The sequence below is a fragment of the Mus musculus genome, chromosome 9 (assembly GCF_000001635.26).
Source record: "Mus musculus strain C57BL/6J chromosome 9, GRCm38.p6 C57BL/6J".
In the NCBI taxonomy this organism is placed as follows: domain Eukaryota; kingdom Metazoa; phylum Chordata; class Mammalia; order Rodentia; family Muridae; genus Mus; species Mus musculus.
The window spans coordinates 105,495,171-105,510,785 of NC_000075.6; the positions used below are offsets into that span (position 1 = coordinate 105,495,171).

General features: G+C 42.1%; 1 protein-coding gene and 1 long non-coding RNA gene across 3 annotated transcripts in view; one reads left to right on the forward strand and one right to left on the reverse strand.

Moving 5' to 3' along the window:
* Atp2c1 (ATPase, Ca++-sequestering) overlaps positions 1-15,615 on the reverse strand; it is a 109,896-nt gene that overhangs the window by 83,809 nt on the left and 10,472 nt on the right. The window contains exon 1 of one of the 2 annotated variants that reach the window (XM_006511712.4): positions 197-868. The exons of the other annotated variant lie outside the window; for it this stretch is intronic. The gene's annotated coding sequence lies outside the window, so the exon portion shown is untranslated. Of the gene's footprint in view, positions 1-196; positions 869-15,615 lie in introns of those variants that run through there. 2 annotated transcript variants of the gene reach the window in all.
* On the forward strand, positions 822-2,028 carry Gm40564. Its single transcript, XR_871130.1, has 2 exons — positions 822-905; positions 1,474-2,028. It is a non-coding gene; the product is annotated as a predicted gene, 40564 (long non-coding RNA).

Genomic DNA, 15,615 nt, shown 5'->3' on the forward strand with positions numbered 1-15,615 from the left:
CTACCACTTCCGCCCGGAGAGGCGCGCGCGCAGGCGCACTCCAGCTCTCGGCGCGGGTGAGCGGAAGTGCAGTGAGGCCGAGCCTGCGAGCCCTAATGGACGTGGTCCTGGGGATGCAGAGGGTTTGTAGGAGAGCGCGCGGGGCCCACGGCTCCTCCAGGGCTCTCGGGATAGCGACTGCCCGCTTTCTACACACCCGGCGGCGCAAGGGGCGGAAGGACACCCATCCCCGTATCCAGCCACACATTCTGTCGAGGCGGCCGCGGGTACGAGGCAGAGACAGGCACAGCCATTGCCGGGTCACAGAGTCGCCTGGGCGCTCTCTGCACAGCTCTGGAAGTCTCTCCGGTCTCACGGCCGTCACAATCTCCCCGGACGACACAGAGAGAAGCTGATGTTCCTGTCAGCGGCCTCCCACGCGTCGTACCCTCACTTGTAAACACGAGCTCTGGCTGCTTCTCTGGTCTTGGGAGGACTGGTCATCATGGGACCAGTTTCCAAAATTCTTTCCTGCTCAGGGGTGTGCTCCGAAGCCCCATGTGTCATGAAAGGGCAAGGTTCAGAGTGACAGCTCGAGGAAGGAACCCTGACCTTTTTTCATTGCGTGAATGCAACCAGAATAGCTGGGATAGAATCTAGAAATCAAGTCGCCCTGCCATCGAAGCCGAAAAACCCATATTACCTTGGCCGCTGCTATCATTTTCCAAGTCAGCCTTTCACTTAGCACCTCACACAAACCCCTAGACTTCTAATGAATAGTTGCTACTCTTTAAAGCACAGGAAGCCATTGAACCACTCTCCCACCTATATCCACTAGAGGGCAGAACTACACCTATGGCCAGTTACGGAGCATCCTCTGAAGACCCCCTCCCTCCCCTTCTGCTCCAAAGAAAAAGCCTCTACAGGTATTTTTTCCTCCGTGACCAAATAACCGTAACAAAATTGCTCTTTTATATTGGGTCCTATAACATGCTTTCAAACACACGTTCTACATAATGGACCGAGTTGCCTGCCTTCCTGTGTTGGGTGCCTGTTAAGCTTGTTTAGGATCAAAATTTCTGGACAGCTTCTGGGTTGACATACACACGTCTTCTATTTTGAAAAATGAGCTTTTGCCAGGCATAGTAGTTCATGCCACTCATGGGAAACAGAAGCAGAGGATGGCCGCAATTTCCAGGCCAGGCTAGTGTAGAAATCTATAATTCATCTCCACTTTGGTATGTATAATGATGTTTTATATGCCCCGTGGCATAAGCTTGTGGCTTCTATAATAAAATTGCTGTCTCGTGCTCAGTTTTAAAATTAGTTTGTAGTAGTTATTACTTAACAGAATATTAATGTTACAACAAGCACAATTTAAAACACAAAGTTTACAAGGTAGATCACATTATATAAGCACTTAGAATTCATATGTAGACTTCTGGAAAACGTAATTTTATTGTTGTGCTGGGGTTTCTTTTATCACCTTAACAGGGCTAGTGTCATCTGGTAAAATGGAAGGCTCAACTGAGAAAATGTCTCCATCACATAGACCTACCTACAGTCAAGTCTGTGGAGAATTTTCTCAAGTGATTGATGCGGGAGTGCCGGGATCACTGTGGACAGGGCTATCCATGGACAGGTGGTCCTGGGTTAGGTAAGATGGCAAACTGAGGGACCCGTGAGAAGCAAGCCAGGAAGCAGTGCTCCTCCATGGGCTCCGCTTCAGTTTCTGCCTCCAGGTTCCCACTTTGGATTGCTTCAGCGATGGAAAGTATAAGCCTTTCCTTCCCTAGCTGCTTCTGATGTCTTGGGACAGCAAAAGAAAAGAAAACTAGGACATCTGTATTGTTAGTTATTGGACCAATTAGCTGAAACGATGCGCGTGTTGCTTAAGATGGTTTTTCTATTCTGTACCAGATCTGATCACGGCCCCACACTAGCCGAGATCAGCAACATTGACTTCTATTTCCTGTGATCAAAAGTTAGCATTTATTATGTATCTGCATATAATTTATATATTAAAGCTTTAATCAATACTGTTAAAGCCAGAGCAGCATGCTCTCCTCTTTTTCTGTGCATGCTGGATCCTTCTGTGAGGGGCTGTGTACCATTCCCACCTCGGTGTGTGACAGAGGGAGGGACTAAAATATAGTGAACTGTAAATGCAAAATGCACGAACATGCAGAAGGATTCCTTCTTTCCTCTTACACAGTAAAACTGTCGGAAGGGACAGAAAGGGCGCGTGAAGATAATAATAAAGCAGAAGCATTGCCGAGGTGGAACCCTTAATATGTGAAGAAACATTAAGACTAGCTACAGTGAGACTGGTGGCCATGAGAGACAATATAGCCAAGTGTCCTTGTGACCAACCCCGAAAGTTCCCCTTTAAAATAACCCTCCCCTAAAGTTTGGCTCTTATTCCTTTTGTGTTGAATATTTAACCTACAAAATTAAATGCATCTAGAGCAAAATGTGGTTTACAGGAGCTGAGAGTGTTTCTCAGTGGTGGGAATGGAATCCTTAGATGATTCAAACTTGAGCACCACTGAGAAAGTGGGGGTGAGGAGATGAGAAAAGAAGAGTGGTCACATGACTGAGAAGGTTCGAGGCTCCTTTTCCTGGGGGAAGCGTGGGGAAGCACGGTCATGATGCTCCAATGTTATTCATACTGTGCTTGGTTCTAAGAGGATATGAGCTACCCTGCTTTTATATTATAATAAAACTTGAACATTTAAAAGTATATGAAGATCAAATACTTGATATAAATTAGCCTTGTCCAACTATTTAAATACAGATGATAAAGGAGTGTGTATTTTAAAATAAAACTAGAAGAGCTACTTTTAAATCTTCCCCTAGTTACTGTCTTCTTTTAACCCTTTAGCATCATCTGAACTAAAGGATCAAAATTGTTAGGAAAAGTCAGCAAACAAAGATATATGCCCTGAAGTTCACCATCCCATATAGTTGGTTTAAAAGAAAAAAAAAACTGAGCACGTTTATGCATATGTATGTATGTTCGTGAGCGTGTGTGTGTGTGTGTATGTGTGTGTGTGTAAGCATAGAAGACAGCCTTGAGTACATCTTTAGAATACCCTTCATCTCCTTTGAGCCAGGTCTATAATTGGCCTGGGGCACACAGATAGTCTAGATTGACTGGGCAGCAAGCCCTAGGGATCCTCCCATCTCTGCCTCCCCAGAGATGGAATTACAGACACATGCCACCATGCTCAGTTGAAGATGGAATTCAGTACATTTTCTTACCTTCAAGACAAGCATATTACTGACAGCTATCTTCCCAGACTCTAAAAACTGAACATTTTTCTAAAAGAAAGACACAACACTTTTTGTAAGGTAACCTACTCCAACTATACAACAGAATATTTCTTATACAATAAAGGGCGTGTGAATTGTCAGGCATGAGGAAATGGGGTCACTGCAAAGAATGTCATAGGAAATCAGTGTCCAAGAGCTGCCTGCCAGAAAGGCTATACATCTGCCCGATCCCATGTCTCTGCAGTGCTACAGTAAAAGTTGAAAGCAAGAATTTAAAAATTGAAGGGATCCAATACAAGTCACCAGTGTTTGGTTAGTTTAATTTCACACAGATCCCTAAGTACTATGCAAAGATTTTATCTCCCACAGAATTCCATAGGCTCGAGCACATTTAATAGCATCCCAAAATGTGAACAACTTGATGGAGACTGAGAAGAGGACACTGGGGAGCTATAAAGTAGACTCTTAATCTCTATTCTTAAAGTTTGCACTGAATACAACTCCTCATTCTACGGATTCAGAACCGAGTGTTGCTTGGAATCGTTACTATATATTGTCAGCCTTCTGGGTTGAAGGTGAACCAAGAGCTGAAGTTGAGGATAAGAAAAAAAAATGAAGGTGAGAGACTCTTAGGATTCAAAGGACCTTAGATGAAATGCTCTATAGTGGGAGGAAGTGCCACGCGCTCTGGTCGAGTCAGCTTGACAAGCCGAGAGGCTTAAAAGCTATTCACTGAGGCAGAAGAGTTTCACAGAAACTCACTCCTGGAGCCTGGCGTTCTCTCTAACCCATACATTAATTTTCCATTCCCACGTTAGTCTAGTATATGGATCCATGTACTCTCTCTTAGTATTATCCTATTATAAGTGCCTTTTAAGATTGAATTCTGACATAGCTAAAGCCAGTGTTCCAACAGTCCTAGAACATCCTTTAGCAAGACCTTGGGCTTGGAATTCAGTACTGCCCCTGGTATTACACTATCACTTTGAGTAAAAGTTAGGTCACTGCCCTTCACAGGAATCTACCATCACCAAGGAAGAAAGAAGTTTCTGACCATAGGAGAAACCAGAATAGTTACTTAGAATTATAGCTGAGTTACACCCATATACAGGAATTTACAATAGTTTAGGAAGTAGATCGGTCTGTGGTTTTAGAGTATTGCATTATTCATGAGATGGTTAGCTAGAACGGAACTCCCTAGTCAGAACCATGACTTGGGTGTGAAAGCCCTTGCCCTAGGAGTGAAAAGTTCTCACACCTGGCTTCTAAGACTATAGCTGACCTTAGATAGGGCTGACTTTGTCTCAGTTATTTTTATTGCCCAGTTCCTGTCAGTCTTTGCGTTTTCATTCCTCTGTTCTGTGTAAGAGTCATTAAGCATCCGGTTACCTCATTTGTACCTTGCGGGTATGTCACCCAACTTCCTTATTGTCTTCTGCATAAAAAGTCTGATGTTCGATTTGACAAGATACATTCAGATCCAACACAACCTCTCCTGTGTGCATCTGTCTGTCAATTCATCCGACGCTTTGCCCACCCGCGACTAGAGACCTGTTCCACACAGACAAAGGGGCCCAGAGGGTCTGCGGCAAGGAAGGAACTTGTAGAGTCCACCTCCAGTAGAAAGATAGGACATCAAGTGAAGAGATAAGGTTACCATCCCACAGTCAAAACCTCTAACCCAGAATTGTTCCTGTCTGAAAGAACTGCAGGGACAAAAATGGAGAAGAGCCTGACAGAAAGGAGGTCCAGTGACAGGCCCAAATTGGAATCCAGCTCAAGGGGAGACCCCAAGGCTTGACACTATTAGTGATGCTATGGTGTGCTTACAGAGAAGAACCTAGTATAGCTGCCCTCTGAGAGGCTCAACAAGCAACAGATTCTTGCACCCAACCAATGGATAGAAGCTGGGGACCCCTGTGGTTGAATTACAGAAAAGCTGGAAGAAGCTGAGGAGGAGGGAGACCCCATAGGAAGACCAGCAGTCTCAACTAATTTGCCTCCCCTGAGATCTCTCAGACACTGAGCCACCAACCAGGCAGCATACCAGCTGATAGGAGCCGCCGCCTCCCCCCAGCACCACTCCCCCCAGCATATATACAGCAGGAACTGTCTGGTCTAGACTCAATGAGAGAAGATGCACAAATTTCTCACCTGGATCTTGGCATGGAGTTCTTGAGGCCATGAAAAACTTAGACCTGGGCAAGGGAGTACATGCCTGTAATCCCAGGAGACTGAGGCAAGAGGATCTCAGTCCAGGGTCAGCCTAGCACAAAACAAGTTTTAGATCCAGGCATGGTGGTACACACTTTTAGTCTGGGCCACACCTTCTGCTGGAGGCCTACATAAGGACATTGGAAGAAGGAAGATTCTTGACTGCTTGTACTTACTTGCCAGCACATCCATTGGAACCTACTTCTACAGAAGACCAGCTTAAAGAACTAGCCTTGTGGTCTGAGCAACTGCTAGATTCTTGGACTTCCCATCCATAGCTGCCCATTGTTGGGTTAGTTGGGATGATTATAAGTCAACACAATAAATTCCCTTAATAAAGAGAGACATTCCATAAGTTCTGTGATGCCAGAAAACCCTAATGAACAATCTTTCAGATTATGTACTTATCTAACAAATCTCATATATATGAGAATATAGGGATTATATATACATATATGTATATATGTATACATATAATCCATATATATGTATATATACATATACATATATATATATATATATATATATATATATATATATAAATCAGAGATAGATAGGATGGTATTTCCTTTCCTTTTTGGGGCTAGGAATTGAACAAGGGCTTGGTGCATGCTAGACTCTAGCCTTCTTGCCAGTGAGCTACATACCCAGCTCTCAGGATGGTATCTTTTAAAATGGATGCACTTATATTTCACAGCGACTTAAGGTTTACAGAACTTGGAAGACTGTATATCTATTTTACATGGAAATAATGGAGTCTTGAACTGATTCTTGCACAGCTACTCACATTCATCATGTTTTTTTTCTTTTTTTTTTTTCCAGTCCAGTGTTTATCCCCCTCCTGGTCTGTCCCTCTGACTATTTCTCATCCCATATCTCCTCCCTCCCTTCTCCAAGAGGATGCCCCCACCCCACCAGACCTCCCCACCCCCTGGGGCCTCAAGTCTCTTAGGTGCATCTTCTCTCATTGAGTCTAGACCAGACAGTTCCTGCTGTATATATGCTGGGGGGAGTGGTGCTGGGGGGAGGCGGCGGCTCCTATCAGCTGGTATGCTGCCTGGTTGGTGGCTCAGTGTCTGAGAGATCTCAGGGGAGGCAAATTAGTTGAGACTGCTGGTCTTCCTATGGGGTCTCCCTCCTCCTCAGCTTCTTCCAGCTTTTCTGTAATTCAACCACAGGGGTCCCCAGCTTCTATCCATTGGTTGGGTGCAAGAATCTGTTGCTTGTTGAGCCTCTCAGAGGGCAGCTATACTAGGTTCTTCTCTGTAAGCACACCATAGCATCACTAATAGTGTCAAGCCTTGGGGTCTCCCCTTGAGCTGGATTCCAATTTGGGCCTGTCACTGGACCTCCTTTCTGTCACAGATGTGCTTTCCAGTTCTGGAGTGTAGTTCGTTCCAGATGCAGTCAAGTTGACAACCAGGAATAGCCATTACCCATTGCCATAATAAGTATTTATTGTGGAATAAATAAAGGTAATCCCACCTTGGACTTTGCTGATGAATTTTGCTACAGAGCAAAGGATGGGGTAGGGGAGAATTTAAGGGTTTTCAGAATGTAACAATGTAATATTCATCTCCAAAACCACAAAGGGATTAACTGAGACTTCTTGATCACAGTAGGAGTAAATCCTGAGCAGTATCAAGCACTGCCCAGAGCAGAGGAAATTATAGATTTTGGATCCAAGTAACCACTTGAAATCGGAAGCTAACAATACTGAGGCGCGCACATCCTTGCACATAGGACATTTCAGCCTGCGCTTTGAATTTTGAGGGCATGCATATCAGAGCCTGACTAAAACCCAAAGTGCTGTCATCTCCAGCACCATTCTCAGATCTTAGAGATGAAGGAATATACTCTTCATTCCTGTACAAGACAGTGTGAAGAAGCAATGACCTCAGGGTAGCCAAGGAAGTTTCGGTTGCTGGGGAGCACTTCCTCCTGAAGCTGTGCTGGTGGCTCGGTTGTCATGAGTGAGGGTTTGGCATGTGTTTGGAGGCCACCTGCTGTGTTTGCAGTTTTCACTAGGCCTCTTCTCTCCCTTTAGATGCTTTCTCATTTCCACAGAGGAAACATTTCAGCCCTTTCCCCCACGGCACTCTGGTCTGGAAGAGCTTTGGGAAAGCTTGTATTACCTCATTCCTTCAAAGCAGCACATTTTATACTTCAAAGCCAACTGGAAGTCAATATGTATATTTTCTTCTTTGCCTAAACTTGTCCTGTGTCCTTTCATGCCCCCCCCCCTGCAAAAACCATTTCTCTCTGCAGTGTTTCCTATTGTGCAAATAAATGAGAAAAAAAAGGCCATTATGATAATAGAGTAGAGAGAGAGAGAGATACTCAAGACAGAAAATAGCCCAAGGCTTATGAGAATTCTGAAGTTTAGCCCAAATCACTCATGTGCACTGACTGTTACAGCCAAGGAGCATGTAAGCACAAAAGATGGACTCCATATCAAAGAGATGATTTACAAAATAGTTGATTTAGAAAGAGGAATTACAAGTTGCCAATATGACTTGGAAGGAAGAGGGGAGAAACAAAGATCCAAAATCAGCAGGAAAGAGTTTGTGTAACATGAGCAAATTGCTAAAACCTTTAGGCTAGAAAGTTCTTTGCTATAAATAAAGATTATATGGAAAATATGCATACAGGTAACTTTGTTTTTGTATTTTGGGTTCTTTGTTTTGTGTGTGTTTGTTTGTTTGTTTGTTTGTTTGTTTTGGCTATAAGAGGCAACACCTGAATACCTGTACCCTATATTAGAAGATATTAAAAATAATTTAATAAGCCGGGTGTGGTAGTGCATGCCTTTAATCCCAGCACTCGAGAGGCAGAGGCAGGCGGATTTCTGAGTTCAAGGCCAGCCTGGTCTACAAAGTGAGTTCCAGGACAGCCAGGGCTACACAGAGAAACCCTGTCTCGAAAAACCAAAAATAAATAAATTAATTAATTGATTAATATTGCCAAATATTCTCTATTATGGTGAAATGAGGAAGCAGAGCGGACAGGATAGTAGAGACATTTCTATAATCTGGGAACAAGATGAATTTGGGACTTGATCTGACCCTACTTCAAACAGCCAGACATAAAACTTATCAAAGAACCTGGTACATGAAGCTTTGGAATTATTGGAAGTGTTTCTGTCTAGAAGAGTTTCACAAACTAGAATGGTATCAGGCCCTTTGGAGGGTGGGTAGTAAAGAGATCTCAATGTTGTACTACAAATGATATCTCACCCTTCCAGGTCTCTCGGTGTGGCCCTGATACCAGCAGCCCCGGCACCACCTGAGAACTTGACAGAAATGCACGTTCTCAGATCTTACTGGGACCAACTGAACCAGAAAGTCTCAGGCTAGATTCAACAGCCTATGATTAGACACAACTTCCTAATGATGCTGAACCCTTGAGAGGGCTACGATGATCTCAGTATTCCTCGTCCCATACATCTCTGGTGACAAGTGAACAGCAAGGATGAGAAGTAGTGACAGGAAGAAGCCAGTTCCCTAACTATGTGACTAAGCTACCAATCAACCTAGAGCCTGGCATGCCCTGGGCTTCCTATAATATGCGATAACACATGGTATTTCCTACTGCTTGTAACTAGAAGCTTCCAAATTGGTAGGATGAATGAGAAGAAACAGTTAGATTAAAAGGTTAAAATGTAACTAGTTGTTCCTCTAAAATTGTAAAGAGTTTAGTGTAGTATGGCCCGTGACATAATCAAATGACAAAGTACCAAGGCAGCCATTTAAAATGCTTAAGGCAACGTTAATAGGAGGGGACAGGGTAAGACATAAATTAGACGACTGAACTAAGGTTATGGTTCTTAAGGCCCATAATAGGAAGTAAAGCACAAACTTGGCTCTTGACTTCAAGACTTCTATACAGAAGTTTCTCTCAACTCTAATTAGTGATGTTTTAATATCATACAACTGTACCCCATTCTTGAAAAATGAAGTGGCATTTAGGCCTTTTTGGTTTTTTTATGTGGTTGTGTACCCTGAAACTTGTTCCAAGCTGAGGCTCAAACTCCAGGCCTCTTACATGTTGTGCAAGGAATTCCACAATTACACTGAATCTCTAGCCCAGATTGTTGGGCGTTTCTTTTCTTTTCTTTTTTTTTCTTAAGCAGTGACTACAGTGGCAAATTCTTCAACAAAATTGAAAACTGACGTTGAGTTTGTACCTTCCTATTGCTTTACATGCGTTCTGTTCCAACAAACATAAAGATAATTGATCGTGTCGGGCTCACACATCCACGGGGCGGGTGAAAGCCTACAGCACTTGGGACTGTAGAACACCTACATGATGAGCCACTGTTTACTAGCTTAAACCACCAACCCTGGCTTTGTTTGTTTGTTTGTTGTTTAACAGGAAAGAGTACTTGGGATAGAAATCAAGGCCTCATATATATGCAAAGTAGATATTCTACCACTGAGCTATACCACCAAACTAACTCACTTACACTGTGGAAAAATACAAAAATAATCTGAGAGTGGAAAAAAAATGCCAAGACTGGACATTTGATTAAAGCATTTAAGTTTAGAAAAATTAAAAAATCAGTTCTTACGGAATAACCCAAACCAGACATGTGTTTAGCGCTTTTTGATAGAGACAACACAATTCTATGAGGTAATTAGACTCCGTTGTCAGAAACGTGTGCGGCAAACAGCCCAGTTGCTTTTTATAGCTCATAAAGCCATGGCTCCCATGGGTGATGCTCTTACACAGGGTTTCTTCCTGCCCATTGTAAAATCAGAATGTCCATCTTTGGTGCTTCCACAGGGCCCTGCTGGCGAGCACACAAGATGCTACCCAGCTTCCTGAACTCCCCCTCTGCTCCCTAGCTTGTTGTACTCATGTCTGGCCTTATTCCTTTCATTGTGGACTCATACAACTGATTCCCGAATCTAGGACATTTGTCCTAACACTCCCTCAACGACAGTCAAGACAATATTATTTAATTATATAGTCATCGTCTTTCTCGGCTGGTCTCGGTTATTGTCTACAATCTACTTGTTTGTTTTTATTTAACCTTCAAACACCATTACTGGGGGACTCATGCTCCAAGTAGAAGCTTTTAAAAAATCTCCTGGGTTTATCTTCTCAGAGTTGGAAAGGGTTGCTGAAATGAGAGTGTAATCTTATGAATAAATTAGCAGAGGCAAGTATTTTAGAGAGATTATTCCGTAGGTAATTAAGACATGTTCATTAACATGCTCTAGTGAAAAAAAAATCAACAAAATACATATTTAACATATGTCTAGGATCTAAAAGCCACTCCACAGCATCAGGAATACTGATTTCGCCTTTCCAGCTAAATTGCTGTTCTGTCTTTAACTTCCTTTTTGTGTACAAAGCAGAGTAGGGGTAAGAGAATTTTTTTTTTTAAATATTGATACTTTGTGATGGCTTTAGTTTGGATCATATAGAGGACAAGACAACTATTCTACCCTTCTGATGCCCCACAGTTTAACTCCACAACTAAAATTCCCAGCTGTCCCTTCAGTTTAATCAGTAATCATCCATAACAGAAAGAGGTAAGTAGATATGAATATGTATGTTAGAGTCTTAGCGCAAAGACACTGCTTAATCACTTCATGCATTAGTAAGTATTATGTAATGCTTGGCTTGGGACTGCTGTAGCCGAAATGGTCAATTAAGAACTTTCCAAGCTGTAAGTCCTCATTACCGTTCCCCTGGCATTAACAATGATGCTACATTTTTCTAAGTGACACCTGGGCTGTTCTTGAGAAGGTATGGTAATCCCTATTAGCTCTGCCTCTTAAAAAACCAACCAAACAAAGAAAAAAGCATCATCAAATGGCCTCGATCAGTAGGTCTCAGAGTGGGGTCCCTACCACCTGGGAACTTGTTAGAAAGGCAAATTCTTGGGCTTCATCCAGTCCTGCTGAATTAGTAACTCTGGGGATGGGGGTCCAGTAGTCTCTGTTTTAATTACTCCCTCAGGTGATTCCAATGCCTGCCTAGGTTGTACTGATTTGCAAGAAGCAGAAAGCATTCATCTAAAGACTATTTTGATTGTGATAAGTGGTCTTTAATTGTAAAGAACACAGTGAGGGTGCATAGCAGTATTTAAAACTCTCTCCATCATCCTTAAGTCATGTAAGAGTTGAAACTCTCTCAAGAAGTTGCCTATTGGCCTAAAACCAATTATCAAAAACCGTGGGCAGAAAGAGCATTAGGATCCTAAAGAGATTGTACGTCTTTCATGTAGGCACCTCTGTACATCACACCGGCCATGCTTTGGGCAATAAAGATGAGAGAGAGAGAGAGAGAGAGAGAGAGAGAGAGAGAGAGAGAGAGAGAGAGAGAGAGAGAGAGAGAGAGAGAAGTGCCATATAAGAGCCAGTGTTGTAACACCAGCCATGAAGCCAGCTTTGTTTCCTGATTCCAGGCTGGACCTTTGGAACAATGCCTCATTGATCAGAGGTTATCAGGCTTTTTAGCCAGACCAGTAAGATGAAAGAGAGACCTTTTTTTTCCCCCCTACACACTGAATAGAAAATACTATTCTCTTGAAACTGGATCCTCCCCAAGGAAATAGTTTCATTTAAAAAAATAATAAAAATAAAAAGGGTTGGTCCTGTAACAATTAAGAGTCTGTAACAATTTTTAAGACAGAAAGAGGAAAGGTTTCACACTATTTGATGTCTTTTTGGAAATTTTTATTTTATGTATATGCGTTTTGTTGTTTTGTTTTTACCTGCATGTGTGTCTATGTTTGTCTGGTGCCCTAGAAGGCTAGAACAGAATATTGGTTTCCCTGAACATAGAATTACAGAGCCACCGTAACAGTACTGGAAACTGAACCCAGGTCTTCTGGAAGAGCAGCCAGTGTTCTTAACTACTGAACCTTCTCTCCAGCCCCCTATTTAAACATTTTAAAAATCTTTTGGGCTGGTGAGATGGCTCAGTGGGTAAGAGCACCCGACTGCTCTTCAGAAGGTCCGGAGTTCAAATCCCAGCAACCACATGGTGGCTCACAACCATCTGTAACGAGATCTGACTCCTTCTTCTGGAGTGTCTGAAGACAGCTACAGTGTACTTACATATAAATAAATAAATAAATAAATAATTTTTCATGAGCTAGAGAGATGTTCAGTAGTTAATAGAACAGGCCACTCTTCCAGAGGCTGTGGGTTTGATTCCCATCACCCACATCAGGTGGCTCATAACCATCTCTAACTTTAGCTCTCAGGACAGGGGGTTGATGGGGATCCAATTTATAATTTTAAAAAGAGCAATACATTGCTTTGCAGATAACCTGGGTACGGATAACATGTAACTCCAGTTCTAGAGGATGTGACTCATCTGGCTTCTGCTGGCACCTGTACTCAACTGGCATGCACATACTTACACACACACACACACACACACACACACACACACAGAGAGAGAGAGAGAGAGAGAGAGAGAGAGAGAGAGAGAGAGAGAGAGAGAGAATGAATTAAAAAATAATTATAAACATGTATATTTTCTATATAAAGTTAATGCATTCCTATTACAAATTTGCTTTGTTTTCTGAGCTGTTTTTATTTTATAAAACCATGGCCTCGCTGAGTGGTAAACATTGTAACACAGATGACAGTACAGACACAATTAAAAGTACCACTAACATTTCAAAATAGTTACACAGATGCAATAAAGGTAGAAAATTCAAGAGCTTCTGCTAAGAAGAGGACCCATGGAGAAGCTGGGCCTCAGAAAGCATGACCAATGAACACAGCAAGAAAAGCCAACGTAAAGGTGACATCTTACAGGATATTGGGCAAGTTACAGTAACTATGTTATAATTGCACGAGACAGATGGGTTTGCAAAAACTTGATTACCGCTTAATGAATTTTTAAAGACTTCCTTTAATGTAGTTGTAATTTTTCTACTACGTGGTCTTTAACGGTGATAACACGCTCTTACCCTCTACATGTTAACTCGCCCAGTTAGAAGAACGGTAAACAGTGTGTTTAATATTAATTAAGCTAACATAGGAGTTTGAGACCTATTTGCGAACAATTCCTTCACAAATAAAAATCCAAAGATATATGGAGGCAGGGAGACGAGGGCCTTTGAGACTTGCTAGCACTCAAACATGCCCAATTTACATCACTCTATTTACAAAACACCCTGGAAAAGGAGAAGATAAACAAATCCCTCCACGTCACTCAGTGAGGTTGGGTACGACTGCTGCTCAGCACAGACCTTGTAGACCATCTTTCTGACGTGTCTCTGACACAGAGTCTTGTGTATTACAGTGCAAGACCATTTTTAAATTCTGTAACCCCATCTCGGGCAGGTTTTTCTTGGAAACCAACAGAAGTTAGGCTTTTGGGAACCGCACTGGCAAAAAGTCCATTTCAAGTATAAACTCTAGCACATCCTCACAGTTTTGCATTTTGGTAAAAATGTATAGATTATTTGAGTTGCAAATGATGATGTTGGAGCACTGTTTTTGTTGATGTTTCTCCATCCTGTGCCATGTACTACCCATGTATTCTGGGTCTGACTCAAAGGAGCTTGAGTCAGGGAAAGCATTTAGATTGTGTTGGGTTTAGTGGCATATATAAACATATTTTGCAGGCAGTGTTTGTATAGTTACATTATTGCTAACTGCCCTGGTGGAGAAATGACCACCAGGAATATTCTAACTACCTGAACTTTATATTTCTGGGGGCCCAGAAATGTTGCTATGTATGGGTTTCATAGTATCCAGCACCTGAAGCATGTGTATGATGCCTGAGAAACAGAGACAGAAGCTAGTCTATGACTCTTTCTAGATTTACTTTAAAAACAAATATAAATTAACCAGGACCAGGGATCATAGTGAGAATTCTGGAATTTGTTTTAAAAAAAACACAGAAATATCATAAGAATATGCTTTTATTTTAATCCCAGGTGTAGAGATGTGGGGCCGCTTCAGACTGTCCGAAGAAGCTGACTATGATTTGCCTCATGCTCTAGCAGAAGCATGGTTTGGCCAGCTGCAGATGTAACATTTAGATTTCTGGGACCTTTTTCAGAGGGTACATTACAAGGGGAAAGGTGGGTGGGTAGTGGTCATTTGCAGGGGTTGGTTGTAGTCGGATAGTTCTCATGCTCAAAGAGGAAAAAAGAGGAAAGAAATTAGGTTCAAAGATTTTCCTAATTCCTCTCTCCCCTCTATTTTTGTTTCTCTAGTATCTGGTGGTGTGGGGGTGAAATGAGAGGTGGGGTAGGATAAAAGGACCCACAAAGCAGCAAAGATCAGCTACAAGGAGTGTTTGCATTCCTGTTCTCTCCTGCTGTCATGTGAGGGGGTGATTAAAGATCCAAGACTCCCCACAAAAGTAGGAACAAATCATTTTAGGATACCTTAGCTAATTAATAAAAAAAAACAATGTTATTCTCTACGTTTTGTGATATTTATAGTATTTGTCATTCAATTTTGTAATTGTTGACACAATTTAAATATTTAACTTCTATCCTCGTGATATTTATGGCTTCTGATGCTTAATATGACAATTTCACTGGGCTAATGATGACGCATTGGATTGCAGCTGGTAAGACATTATTTCTGAGCATATCTGCGAGGGTGATCTGAGAATAGATGAGCATTTGAATCAGTAGGCTCAGTGTGTGCCAAAACATGGCACGTCCTCATGCAACCCACAAAGAAGCACACAGAACCAAACAGCGTAGAAAGGCATGTTTGCTGCTTCTGTGTGGGGCCCTTCATCTCCTGCCTTCAGTGTTCCCTGTTCTCAGGCCTTCTTCCTTGGACCAAATTAAATCACTGACCCTCCGGTCCTTCAACTCACAAAGGAAAGAACATGGGTTTTAAGATTCCCTAATCATATAAGATAGACATAAATACTCATAATAAATAAAAGTGTCTTGACTAGAAAAAAAAAGTTTCTAACAAAAGTTATCATACTTCTGTTTCTAACCATTATAATTTTAATTTTTTATTTATTTGATGTGTATTGGTGTTTTGCCTGCATATATATTTGTACACCATGTGTGAGTTACATGTGGGGTGCTGGGGATTGTACCTGGATCATCTGGAAGAACAGCTAGCACTTCTAACCACTAAGCCACCTCCCGAGTCCTGTTATCTTTAGTAAATTTAAGAACATCTAATTGCAAGG